Genomic DNA, 12834 nt, shown 5'->3' on the forward strand with positions numbered 1-12834 from the left:
CTCATGAACTCGGAAGCAGTTCGGTGAGGATTCTGCAGTTCGGATTTCCGCGGTGTGTGAAGAGAAATCACAATTCTCTAATTTAACTAGAAATTGCTTTATTCGCTTATTATTGTACAAATGCCCTTCGGCTGTCGGCTCCGTCGCCCACTCGCGCTCGCCTCATGCATGCACACGCGCTCGACCCTTCTCTCTCTCTCTTTCTTTCTCACTCTCGCTGACCTAGTCTTCAACCCGCCGGTAAAGCAGGCCTCCACCGAGTCGCGGCGTCTTTTCGATCGCCTGGCAACTTCCCCTCTTTTGACTAACGCGCGTGCGATTCCCAGAACGGAACAACATATTATGCCTTGTTCGCGATCGACAATCTGGCCACGCCCCTTGACTTTCCTTACAATTCAGATAATTTCACACTTACGCAACTTACGCACCCATGAACTCTCGATTCGCGTACTCTCTCTCTCTCTTACTTTTTTTCGGAACGATCGCACAGTAGCCAGGAAGATGACCTGCATAAGTCGAACTTACAGAAGGTCGTACGAACCTTGCGGTCCTCCGGCTGCTTCCGGCCGTCCTTTCGCTATCGTCTTGACTTCTTTCTCGACCGCATCTTCTTTTTCAACTTGCTATTCTTCTTTGCATTTTCGCTTCTTTCCGTTTCTGGACTGGTCAGGCGTCGCTGGATCAGCTTCTCCTCCTGGTCCACGTTGCTTCGGCCTGGCCTTGGACAAGGCTGAGCGTCTTCCTTCTCACCACGCACATCTCTCACCCGGCTCTCTCGTACTCACTCACTCATGACCTCTCCGGATTACCACGATCGAGTAAACCTTGCTCTCGCCGTTACGACCTCGACACGCTCTACGCACACGAATCTTAACTTGACACAAGAACACTCAGGAAATGCTCTACTCGAACCTCGACGTCCGTCTTCGTTGACAGCCGAATAAGAAGTCGCTCGCGGCATACGCTCTCTCGGCTCCAGCCCGGCCAATCAGCGGACGTGAACCGGTGAGTTCCCACAACGGCGCTCGACTCGCCATCCGACTACTCTGAATTCAGACTAGTTGCCGACTATGCGGCCCTTCTCTCTCTCTCTCTCTCTCTCTCTCTCTCTCTCTCTCTCTCTGCTTCCGACAGCTTGCTTCCATAATCTAGCACACGAATTTGCTGCGACTGAATGTTTTTATAATTACACAAACCGCACCGATTAACACCGCACTGTAACATTGTAACCGCGCTGTTCTATCCTAACATTGTAACTCGAATTGTAAAGGTGAAATCTTTCTAATACCTGCGTGATTTAATTTCTGTTATAGGTGGGCTCTAACATAAACAGCCCACAGTTGTAAATACTAGTCTAAATATAGCATTATGTTTCTTAAACACAACACACAGAGTAATCAATCACCTTTTCCCCTTCCAAATCCTGGTTCCAGACTGAAAACCCAGCGACAGGGAAAACGCGATCGTTACACTGACCTAACCAATATGAACTTCCTACATGATTAGCGTCCCTACAAACTCCCACAAATAAAACTTTTATGCCAATTTGATAAGAACAAACAAACTCAGCTGAAAATCATGTACGTATGTGTCGTCTGACTTGTGGCTTGAAAAAAATGCCTGAATTCAGCAAAGTGCGTCAAAGTGAGAGTCAAGTGAGAGCTTAATCGTATCAAGCGCAGAGTATCGTGCATATGAGTAAGCATGTTATTGTGAAAGTGATTCCTCTATCCAGAAAATTCTGCACACTTTTGCTTGACTGTGGCTAAGGTCTTCTTCGCTAATTAGCGAAATGCTGATTTTAGAGATTGGCTGAGTAAAAAAAGAAGTGGCTGTCTGAATTTGAACTACGTGGATGAGCCTAACATTCCCAGGGTGTACTTGTATAATACAAGCTAAAGGTCAATTGTAAGATGGCTATCGATTCATGTAGAAAAGGTATGGATCACCGACTTCGACAAGTGGTTGAGTGATGCGCCATTTTAGTCTGTTTTCCAGCTCCTACACGTACTCCAAAAAATTTCGGCTCCAGAAGTATCCGTACATTTGACGAATTAACTGTCAGCAATAGTGTCAATACCTATTAATCCGTGGATAGCTTTGATGATGTCAGGGTAGACAAATTCATAGGATGATCGGAAAGTAGTTGCAGTGACTTTGAATTCAGATATTATTTAATCTGAGTGAGGAGCGTAGTCATCTCCTCGAAAGTGTGTAGAGATTCGCTGACCACTCACTTAAAATTGTATTTACTAGATTCAATGAAAATTCGGCGAACCAGCAAGTCAAGCTATGCCACAGCTCTATTCAATTCCGTTTTTTAGAACATTTACTTAAGTTTTCCTTTAATAGTATATTATGCAACTAGGGGGGAAAATTAATTAAAATTTTTGAAATTTTCGAGATTTTCAAATTTTTTGAAATTTTCAAAATTTTAAAAATACTTATTTAGACACACACATTCATTGGATAGGCTGCAGAGTGAAAAAAACTACTTCCTTGGAAGGAAATAGAATATTGTGCAACTAGGGGGGGGGGGGGGGAAGCGTGATTTCTAACGAGGGTGAGATTTGAGCACGAGTTGGAGTTGAGGGCGCCGAAAGCGCCCGAGACAAAAACGAGTGCTCAATTTTCACCCGAGGTAGAAATTGCGCTTTCCCCCCTTGTTGCACACTGTACTTTTTTGACAAGTGCCTGTAAAGACCCGTTTTCATGCATATAGATTGAATGGTAAGTTACGCATTTTGAGTCGTAAACCATTCTCTTTAAAAAAATATCAATATTTTTCAAAAATTTTCAAAAATTTGATTATTTTTGAGTGTTTTTTAGGGAATAGCCATTCACTCCCGCACGCTCGAAATGAGCAGCTTGCCATTTACTTTAGAGGTATGGAAACGGGTCTTTTTCATGCACGTGTTAAGAAAAGACTTTTTCTCCGCACCTGCACCGAAAGTACTACATTCCTAACCCGGGTGCCTAGAGAGGAATGTGCATTTTCGGTGCTGGTGTGATGAAAAATAGTATACGCACCATGGGAGGAAAATTGAACAGCCCATATCTCGTGTTTGCCACCCTCGCCTTCGGCTCGGGTGACAATTTACGCAAGATATGGATTGTCCAAGTTTTTTCCTCCCTAGGCATGTAATATATTACTAGCAAAAAATGCTCGCTTCGCTCGCGATTAACAAGTTAATTGTGATTTAAGGGGATGTCGTCCCAAAAAACACTGTTGTTCTATTACATAAAACTTTTTGAATAAAGTTTGCTAATGAAAAACCGAGTCTTTAGCGCCGTAGTGTTAAGGTAGTTCACTTGGTCCAGTGGTGCTCAATTCGAGGTTGAATTAGAGAATTAATTTTTTAAAATATTATGCAGTGTTATCAAGTGTGAAAACTCTAGAATTTTTAGTATTGTATATCAAATTATTGATAGAAAGTGTTTAGAGCATCAAATATCCTCAAAACTTAGAAAAATGAGAAACACTTCACGTATATATAGATATACTGATAGCATAGAATTGAAACTTTCGATTGCTGTAACTTTTCAAAAAGCACCGCTTGCCCTATCAAATTTTCATTTTCTTGATTTGTATTATGATTTTACATCATGACCTAGTTTTTCAAAAAGATGTAAGATTTATTTTCTTCGCAATTAAACAGAATGTACACTAAATTTAGACCTAGCCTATGCTTCCCATGTTAAAATACACAACTTCAAGACCCGATATCTTAAAAAATCATACCGCTTAGGGGATACAAAATTTTACCACTTTATAGAGGGCACTAATTAGAATATATTCACAAAATTGCAGCAATCTGTAAGAATATTAATTTTTTGAGTGATCTACAATAAGTTCAATGAATCGTTGTACCAAAAAAAAATTTCGATCAAACTTTTTGTTTTTCTAAAATCTTGGAAACACGAACAGATGTTTACGCAAACTTCATCGTACTCATGCGATCGCAGCGCTAACCTTAAAATCTAATTTTATATAAAACTTTTTAAATAAAGCTTGCAAATGAAAAACTGAGTCTGTAGCGCCGTAGAGTTAAGTTTAATAAATCGTTCTACCGAAAGAAAAATTCAATCAGACTTTCTGTTTTTCTAGAAGTTTAAAAATACAAAATACTCCGTGGTGGATTTGCGAAGCTTTTGCGCCGACATTCCCTTGATTATTTGACGTGTCATCATTAAATATACTTATAAATATTAGATGTACACTCGATGGTAGTTAATTCTTGTGGAACGTTTTTGAAATGCTTAAATAGGATTGCCAGATTGATAAATTTTAACCAATCAAAAGCACGACTTTGGAGACGTTTCATAAGAATTAACTATCATCGAGTATAAATGAATATCAAGGGGCGCGATAGCGCCGCTTTTGCAAGAAAAAGTACGAAGTACGATTTGTCGACGGCGCGACCCTATATACTTTGAAATTAGGTGTTCCTAACCTTAAAAAAAACCTCGATTACATTGAAATCATTATTGTTGCGCGTATGCGCAATCTGTTGATGTCTACTTAAATAGATTATCCTAATTTTTCATGTATAAAAGGTTCATTCAAGAATATTAAGTTATTAACTTAATATTGCAAGTTGAAAATTTGCTCGGTATATTTCATTTCGTTCAGAGTTTCCATCCTCTCCCGATATTTTTCGTCTCCTCTGGTCACGTGACTTCCAGTGAGTATATTTGGTATTATACACCAGTGGTTACAGTAGTTAATCTACTTTACCGACTTTCGTCTGCTACTCGGCGACACGCGATTATAATATGCATGTAATGCTATACGTATATATGCATATATTGCTATACGATTATATGCGCGATGCGATCAATGTCTGAACCAATAGTAGCTTGTTGTCTATCGAATAGATCAAGATTTAATGAAGTACAATAGCAAGAAGAATATGCTTTGTAAAAGATGTGATATCTCTCAAAAAAAAAACTTTTTTCAAAAGTGAAAATCTTGGCTAGAAAAAAGCTAATAAACGTAGTGTAATATAAATATAAAAAAGTCAAGTAAATGTTTTTTTGCTATACGCATTAAGACATAAAACTAAAGTTAAAATTATGTTTTCCCAAAAAATGATATTTTAATGCGTATAGCAAAAAAACATTTACTTGACATTTTTATATTTAGATATTTCACTACGTTTTTTACCCCTTTCCTTGCCAAGATGTTCACTTTTGAAAAAAGTTTTTTTTTATATTCAATATAGCCAACATTCTATGAAAGTAGTTATAACTATTAGTACACAGGACCGGCATAAAAATTATAGAATAAAATAGAAATAAATTTTGAATATTAAAAAATGTTTTTAAACTCTTTGTAATTATTTGATGACAGTATTAATTATATTAACAAAATCTAACAATAAAATAATATTAATTAATAATTTTTTTTATTTACATTTATAAAATAATGTGAATTGTGAAATTAAAATAATTATAACATTTATATTCTGTACTAAAATGTAACACATAATACGATATTTACGATATTAAATGATAACGATATCTTTAATCCCTAACGAAAAATAAAAATAAAAACAATTAAAAAAAAAACCTTATGAACTGCAGATGATAGCAGAAAAACGTCGAAATTGAGTCACAAATAACAGTAATCTTTTGTTGTCTTCAGTTTTATTTAGTTAGCTAGTTACTTTAGTTGGATTTTTTTCAGGTGTAAAATCAATAACTATTAATAAGTGAAGACAAGTTTTTTCATAGTTTAAAGCAGTTTTCTTCATTTTATAATTGCTGTCTTCTAAGTTCACTAGTTTGTTCCCAATCAAAACAGCTATCTTCGGATTTTTACACATTTTTTTTTTTAACTTTTTCAAAAACAAGCCTTTAATAACATGAACAAGAAAATTAACTTTTGAAAAAGTAAAAGGTTGGGTGCGTTTCATATATTCTGCAACAAAATAACAAATAAAAAAGAACTGAGATCAATTCACCAAAGTCAAGTTTATTATATTTAAACATAATGAAGCAACAAATTTTTTTTTTGGTCAATTAAGGGCTTACTCAACTTAAAGTTAAATTATATACTGATCAATTAGGAAGAATTCTCACGATACTTACTGCGTAACTTGCCATGACCGTTTCATTGTACTTATGGTGTTTTTATGACGTTATAATAAAATACGTAAAGAGAAAATTTTAATTGTTTACCAACAAACAAAATGAAACGGTCACAGCTAGTTACGTAGTAAGTATCTTGAGAGTCTTGAAGTGAATACTTCTATAGGCTCGCCGGGTACACATTTTACTGGGGAGTGAATCAGCGAGCGGCGACCGTCACGACGGGGCGACAGACCGATCGTCACGAAAGCAGCGGCAGCATGCTCGCACAGCTCAGCTCTTCCCTTACATAACAGCCGCACTTATTTACACACGCTGCAAGCGGCTATCGGATTTTCTCGGATTTTGGACCCACTAATATAGCGGTACCTTTTCATGGTACTTCAATTTTTTTGCGTCAACTAAAGGACGTGACTTTTTTAATATGCGCAAAACGTTTGCAGCTATAACATTATTGACTTATTGCGGTAAACATTATCACTGTATCACACGCCCTGGCGTAAATCTCGATTTACCGCATGCTCGTGCAAAAATGCACTCTCTAAATCTCGCATTACGCACATTGAGTCATAAAATATCGTACGGTACTATTATTCTTATTATATTTTCTTTATTCGTATTATATTTTGCCTATCCTAAATTCACTAGTTGATCAATGATTACTTCACCTAAGATTTTGTAACTCTCTGTCAAACTTGCGATTAAGTTGGAAAAATAAAAAAATTGCGGCGATTTATGCATCAAAATCACTAAATCATTAAATTATAGAAATTTATCAAAAATGTCACAATTAAATGTATCCTTGTAGATTGGCACTTTGCACTCAACAAAGACGCATTTGAATTTTCGTCGAAGACTAATTCATTTCAGTTTTGCTGCAAAGACCATAGTATATATATATATATATATATATATATATATGTGTGTGTGTGTGTCAAAAATATAAAAATTAATTAATTAATTGCGTTTATTTTTTTTGCTTCCTCCTAGAGGAAGCTTTGTAATAGTAAAATTTTGAGTTTCTTTAAAACTTCTAGAAAATACTTTTTAGTGTGTTAGAAGTTCAAATCAAGTGTTTTTGGAAAATGTCCGTATGGATGTGTGTGTACGTATACCGTAATATTTCTGGAACTACTTTGTCAATATCAATAAAATTTGAAATGCATATATATTTTTGGATTCTGAATTCGGAAAAAACAGTTATTTTTTAATTTCTTAACTAAATTTTTTATGGCCATTTTTTGATTTTTAAAAAACACTATTTTGCGTTTTTTTCAATCATCCCATTGTTACAAACAATTCAGCTATAATGAATTTGAAAGAGAATAAAATTACCTACTTTTCCTCGTTTGGTGCTCGGGATTGACCGATTTGTTCGGCAGATAAAATGAAAAAGGCGATTTTTTTTTAAATACATATCTCTGAAACTAAACGTTATAGCCTCGCGAAAAAAAATTATGTCAATGGGTCACGTATCAAACTATACCCCATTAATATTTCAAGTGATTTGACTACTTATTTTTTCAGTAATAAATTGAAAACTGAAAAAAAAGAGTTTTTTTTTGTGCCTCGATTACGGACGCAAAAAGGCCTTATTGCACTTGAGTTTTTCGGAAAAAGTAGTTATTTTATGTGTTTTGGCTAAGTTTATTGCACAGCTTTCAAACCCCTATGGTTCGTAAGATATCAAGGTTTCAATTTTTTTTTTGAAAATTTTTTGATTTCTTATATTTTTAAAAAAATGTAGTCAAATGCTTCAAAATTTTATTTGTTGATTCACTATAAAAAAGCTATCTGCTGTTAAAATATTAAACGATTCCATCAAGTGGTTTTCAATTAAAGAGCTAAAATGTAAAAATCGTTTTCTTGAAAATTGCGCGAGCGACCTATCTAATGAATAATTTGCTGTTTTGATGGTTAAGTTGGTTAGAAACACATGTAAACATGCGTGAATTTCTGTGAAAAAAAATTGACGACAGTGTTCGTATTCTAAAATAAGAAAGATTATGTCTTCGTAATTATATAGAGCAGTCGTCAATTCGCATTTACAAACTGTTATCTTTAAATAATAATAAGATCATATCTAAACAGATAATAATTTGAAGCATCGCTTTTATCTAGAGTAAATCTGCAGATTACGTCTCGTGATATGCGTGAATACATAGAGCAGTCGTCATTCCTTATTTACTAACAGATATATTATTAAAACAAGATCATATTTGTACAGATGATTATTTGCAGCATCTTATCAATCTTGAACAAATCTGCAAATAACGTCTTGTGATATGCCTGAATACATAGAGCAGACTACATTTTACATAAATAAACAGATATCTTTAGTAAACCGGATCATATCTGCACAAATAACTATTTGCAGCATCGCATTTATCTGGACTAAATCTGCAGATTACGTCTTGTCATATGCTTGAATACATAGAGCAGTCGTCATTTCTCATTCACAAACAGATATCTTAAAAAACAAGATTATATCTGCACAGATAATTATTCTTAGCATCCCTTTCATCTACACTAAATCTGCAGAATACGTCTTGTGATATGCTTGAATACATAGAGCAGTCGTCAATTCTCATTTACAAACGGTTATCATTAAATAATAAGATCATATCTAAACAGATAAATATTTGCAACATCGCATTTATCTGGACCAGAACTGCAGCTAAGGTCTTGTGTTATTCTTGAATACATAGAGCAGTCGTCATTTTACATTCACAAACAAATATCTGTAAAAAACAAGATCATATCTGCACATATGATTATTTTTCGTAACCCTTTGATCTAGATTAAATCTGTAGATTACATCTTGTGATATACGTGAATACATAAAGCTATCGACTTTCCTTATTCACTAAGAGATATCTTATAAAAACAAGATCGTATTTGCACAGATGATTATTTGCAGCAACTTATTTATCTAGACCAATTCTGCAAATTTCTTCTTATGATATATCTGAATACATAGGCAGTCGTAATTTCTCATTCACAAACAAATATCTTTAATAAACCAGAACATATCTGCATGAATGTTTATTCGGAACTGCACAGATGATTATTCGCAGCATCCCATTGATCTAGACCAAATCTGCAGAATACGTCTTGTTATATACGTATATACATAGTACACTTGACATTTTACATTCACAAACAGATATCTTTAAAAAACAAGATTATAACTGCACAGATAATTATTCTTAGCATCCCTTTCATCTACACTAAATCTGCAGAATACGTCTTGTGATATGCTTGAATATATAGAGCAGTCGTCATTTCTCATTCACAAAGTGATATGTTAAAAAACAAGATTATATCTGCACAGATAATTATTCGCAGCATCCCATTGAATTAGACCAAATCTGCAGATTACGTCTTGTTATATACGTATATACATAGTACACTTGACAATTTACATTCACAAACAGATATCTTTAAAAAACAAGATTATAACTGCACAGACGATTATTCGCAGCATCGCTTTCATCTAGATCAAATCTGCAGATTATGTCTTTTGATATTCGTAAATACATAGAGCAGTCGTCAATTCTCATTCACAAACAGATATCTTAAAAAACAAGATTATGTCTGCACAGATAATTATTCTTCGCAACCCTTTGATCTAGACCAAATCTGCAGATTACGTCTTGTGATATGCTTGAATACATAGAGCTGTCGTCATTTCTCATTCACAAACAGATATCTTTAAAAAACAAGATTATTACTGTACAGCTGATTATTCGCAGCATCGCTTTCATCTGGACCAAATCTGCAGATTACGTCTTGTGATATGCGTAAATATATAGTGCAGTCGTCATTTCTCATTCACAAACAGATATCTTCAAAAAACAAGATTATAACTGCACAGATAATTATTCTCAGCAACCCTTTCATCTGGATCACATCTGCAGATTACGTCTTGTGATATGCTTGAATACATAGAGCAGTCGTCATTTCTCATTCACAAAGTGATATGTTAAAAAACAAGATTATATCTGCACAGATAATTATTCGCAGCATCCCATTGAATTAGACCAAATCTGCAGATTACGTCTTGTTATATACGTATATACATAGTACACTTGACAATTTACATTCACAAACAGATATCTTTAAAAAACAAGATTATAACTGCACAGACGATTATTCGCAGCATCGCTTTCATCTAGATCAAATCTGCAGATTATGTCTTTTAATATTCGTAAATACATAGAGCAGTCGTCAATTCTCATTCACAAACAGATATCTTAAAAAACAAGATTATGTCTGCACAGATAATTATTCTTCGCAACCCTTTGATCTAGACCAAATCTGCAGATTACGTCTTGTGATATGCTTGAATACATAGGGCTGTCGTCATTTCTCATTCACAAACAGATATCTTTAAAAAACAAGATTATTACTGTACAGCTGATTATTCGCAGCATCGCTTTCATCTGGACCAAATCTGCAGATTACGTCTTGTGATATGCGTAAATATATAGTGCAGTCGTCATTTCTCATTCACAAACAGATATCTTCAAAAAACAAGATTATAACTGCACAGATAATTATTCTCAGCAACCCTTTCATCTGGACCACATCTGCAGATTACTTTTTTTAATATGCGTAAATACATAGTGCAGTCGACATTTTACATTGACAAACAGATATCTTAAAAAACAAGATTATATCTGCACAGATAATTATTCTTCGCAATCCTTTGATCTAGACCAAATCTGCAGATTACGTCTTGTGATATGCTTGAATACATAGAGCAGTCGTCATTTCTCATTCACAAACAGGTATCTTTAAAAAACAAGATTATAACTGCACAGACGATTATTCGCAGCATCGCTTTCATCTAGACCAAATCTGCAGATTATGTCTTCTGATATTCGTAAATACATAGAGCAGTCGTCTATTCTCATTCACAAACAGATATCTTAAAAAACAAGATTATATCTGAACATATAGTTATTCGCAGCATCCCATTGATCTAGACCAAATCTGCAGATTACGTTTTGTTATATGCGGAAATACATAAAGCAGTTGACATTTTACATTCATAAACAGATATCTTCAAAAAACAAAATTATATCTGCACAGATGATTATTCTCCGCAACCCATTGATCTAGACCAAATCTGCAGATTACGTCTTCTGATATGCTTGAATACATAGAGCAGTCGTCATTTCTCGTTCACAAAAAGATATCTTTAATAAACAAGATTATTACTGTACAGATGATTATTCGCAGCATCGCTTTCATCTGGACCAAATCTGCAGATTACGTCTCGTGGTATGCGTGAATACATAGAGCAGTCGTCATATCTCATTCTCAAACAAATATCTTTAAATTAAGATCATATCTGCACTGGTAAATATTCGCAGCATCAATTTTATCCTGTCCAAATCTGCTGAATACGTCTCGTGGTTTGCGTAAATTCTTAGAGCAGTCGACATTTTATATTTACACACAGATATCTTCATAAAGCCAGAACGTATCTGCACGAATGATTATTCGCAGCATCCTTTTCATCTGGACCAAATCTGCAGATTACGTCTTCTGATATGCTTGAATACATAGAGCTGTCGTCATTTCTCATTCACAAAGAGATATCTTTAATAAACAAGATTATTACTGTACAGATGATTATTCGCAGCATCGCTTTCATCTGCACCAAATCTGCAGATTACGTCTTGTGATATGCGTAAAGATATAGTGCAGTCGTCATTTCTCATTCATAAACAGATATCTTCAAAAAACAAGATTATATCTGCACAGATGATTATTCGCAGCATCGCTTTCATCTGCACCAAATCTGCAGATTGCGTCTTCTCATATGTTTGAATACATAGAGCAGTCGTCATTTCTCATTCACAAAGAGATATCTTTAATAAACCTGATTATATCTGCACAGATAATTATTCTTCGCAACCCTTTGATCTAGACTAAATCTGCAGATTACGTCTTGTTATATGCGGAAATCCATAAAGCAGTTGACATTTTACATTCATAAACAGATATCTTTAAAAAACAAAATCATATCTGCAAAGATGATTATTCTTCGCAACCCATTGATCTAGACCAAATCTGCAGATTACGTCTTCTGATATGCTTGAATACATAGAGCAGTCGTCATTTCTCATTCCCAAAGAGATATCTTTAATAAACCTGATTATATCTGCACAGATAATTATTCTTCGCAACCCTTGGATCTAGACTAAATCTGCAGATTACGTCTTGTTATATGCGGAAATCCATAAAGCAGTTGACATTTTACATTCATAAACAGATATCTTTAAAAAACAAAATCATATCTGCACAGATGATTATTCTTCGCAACCCATTGATCTAGACCAAATCTGCAGATTGCGTCTTCTCATATGTTTGAATACATAGAGCAGTCGTCATTTCTCATTCCCAAAGAGATATCTTTAATAAACCTGATTATATCTGCACAGATAATTATTCTTCGCAACCCATTGATCTAGACCAAATCTGCAGATTACGTCTTCTGATATGCTTGAATACATAGAGCAGTCGTCATTTCTCATTCCCAAAGAGATATCTTTAATAAACAAGATTATTACTGTACAGATGATTATTCGCATCATCGCTTTCATCTGCACCAAATCTGCAGATTACGTCTCGTAGTATGCGTGAATACATAGAGCAGTCGTCATATCTCATTCTCAAACAAATATCTTTAAATTAAGATCATATCTGCACTGATAAATATTCGCAGCA

The 12834-nt window shown here is 34.8% G+C and overlaps 1 protein-coding gene across 1 annotated transcript in view; it reads left to right on the forward strand.

Annotated features, from left to right (window-relative positions):
* Positions 1-12834, forward strand: part of LOC100679367 (troponin C, isoallergen Bla g 6.0101) — a 262384-nt gene that overhangs the window by 12573 nt on the left and 236977 nt on the right. The gene's annotated exons all lie outside the window — the stretch shown is intronic.

This window comes from Nasonia vitripennis, assembly GCF_009193385.2.
Source record: "Nasonia vitripennis strain AsymCx chromosome 2 unlocalized genomic scaffold, Nvit_psr_1.1 chr2_random0006, whole genome shotgun sequence".
NCBI classification, from domain to species: Eukaryota; Metazoa; Arthropoda; class Insecta; order Hymenoptera; family Pteromalidae; genus Nasonia; species Nasonia vitripennis.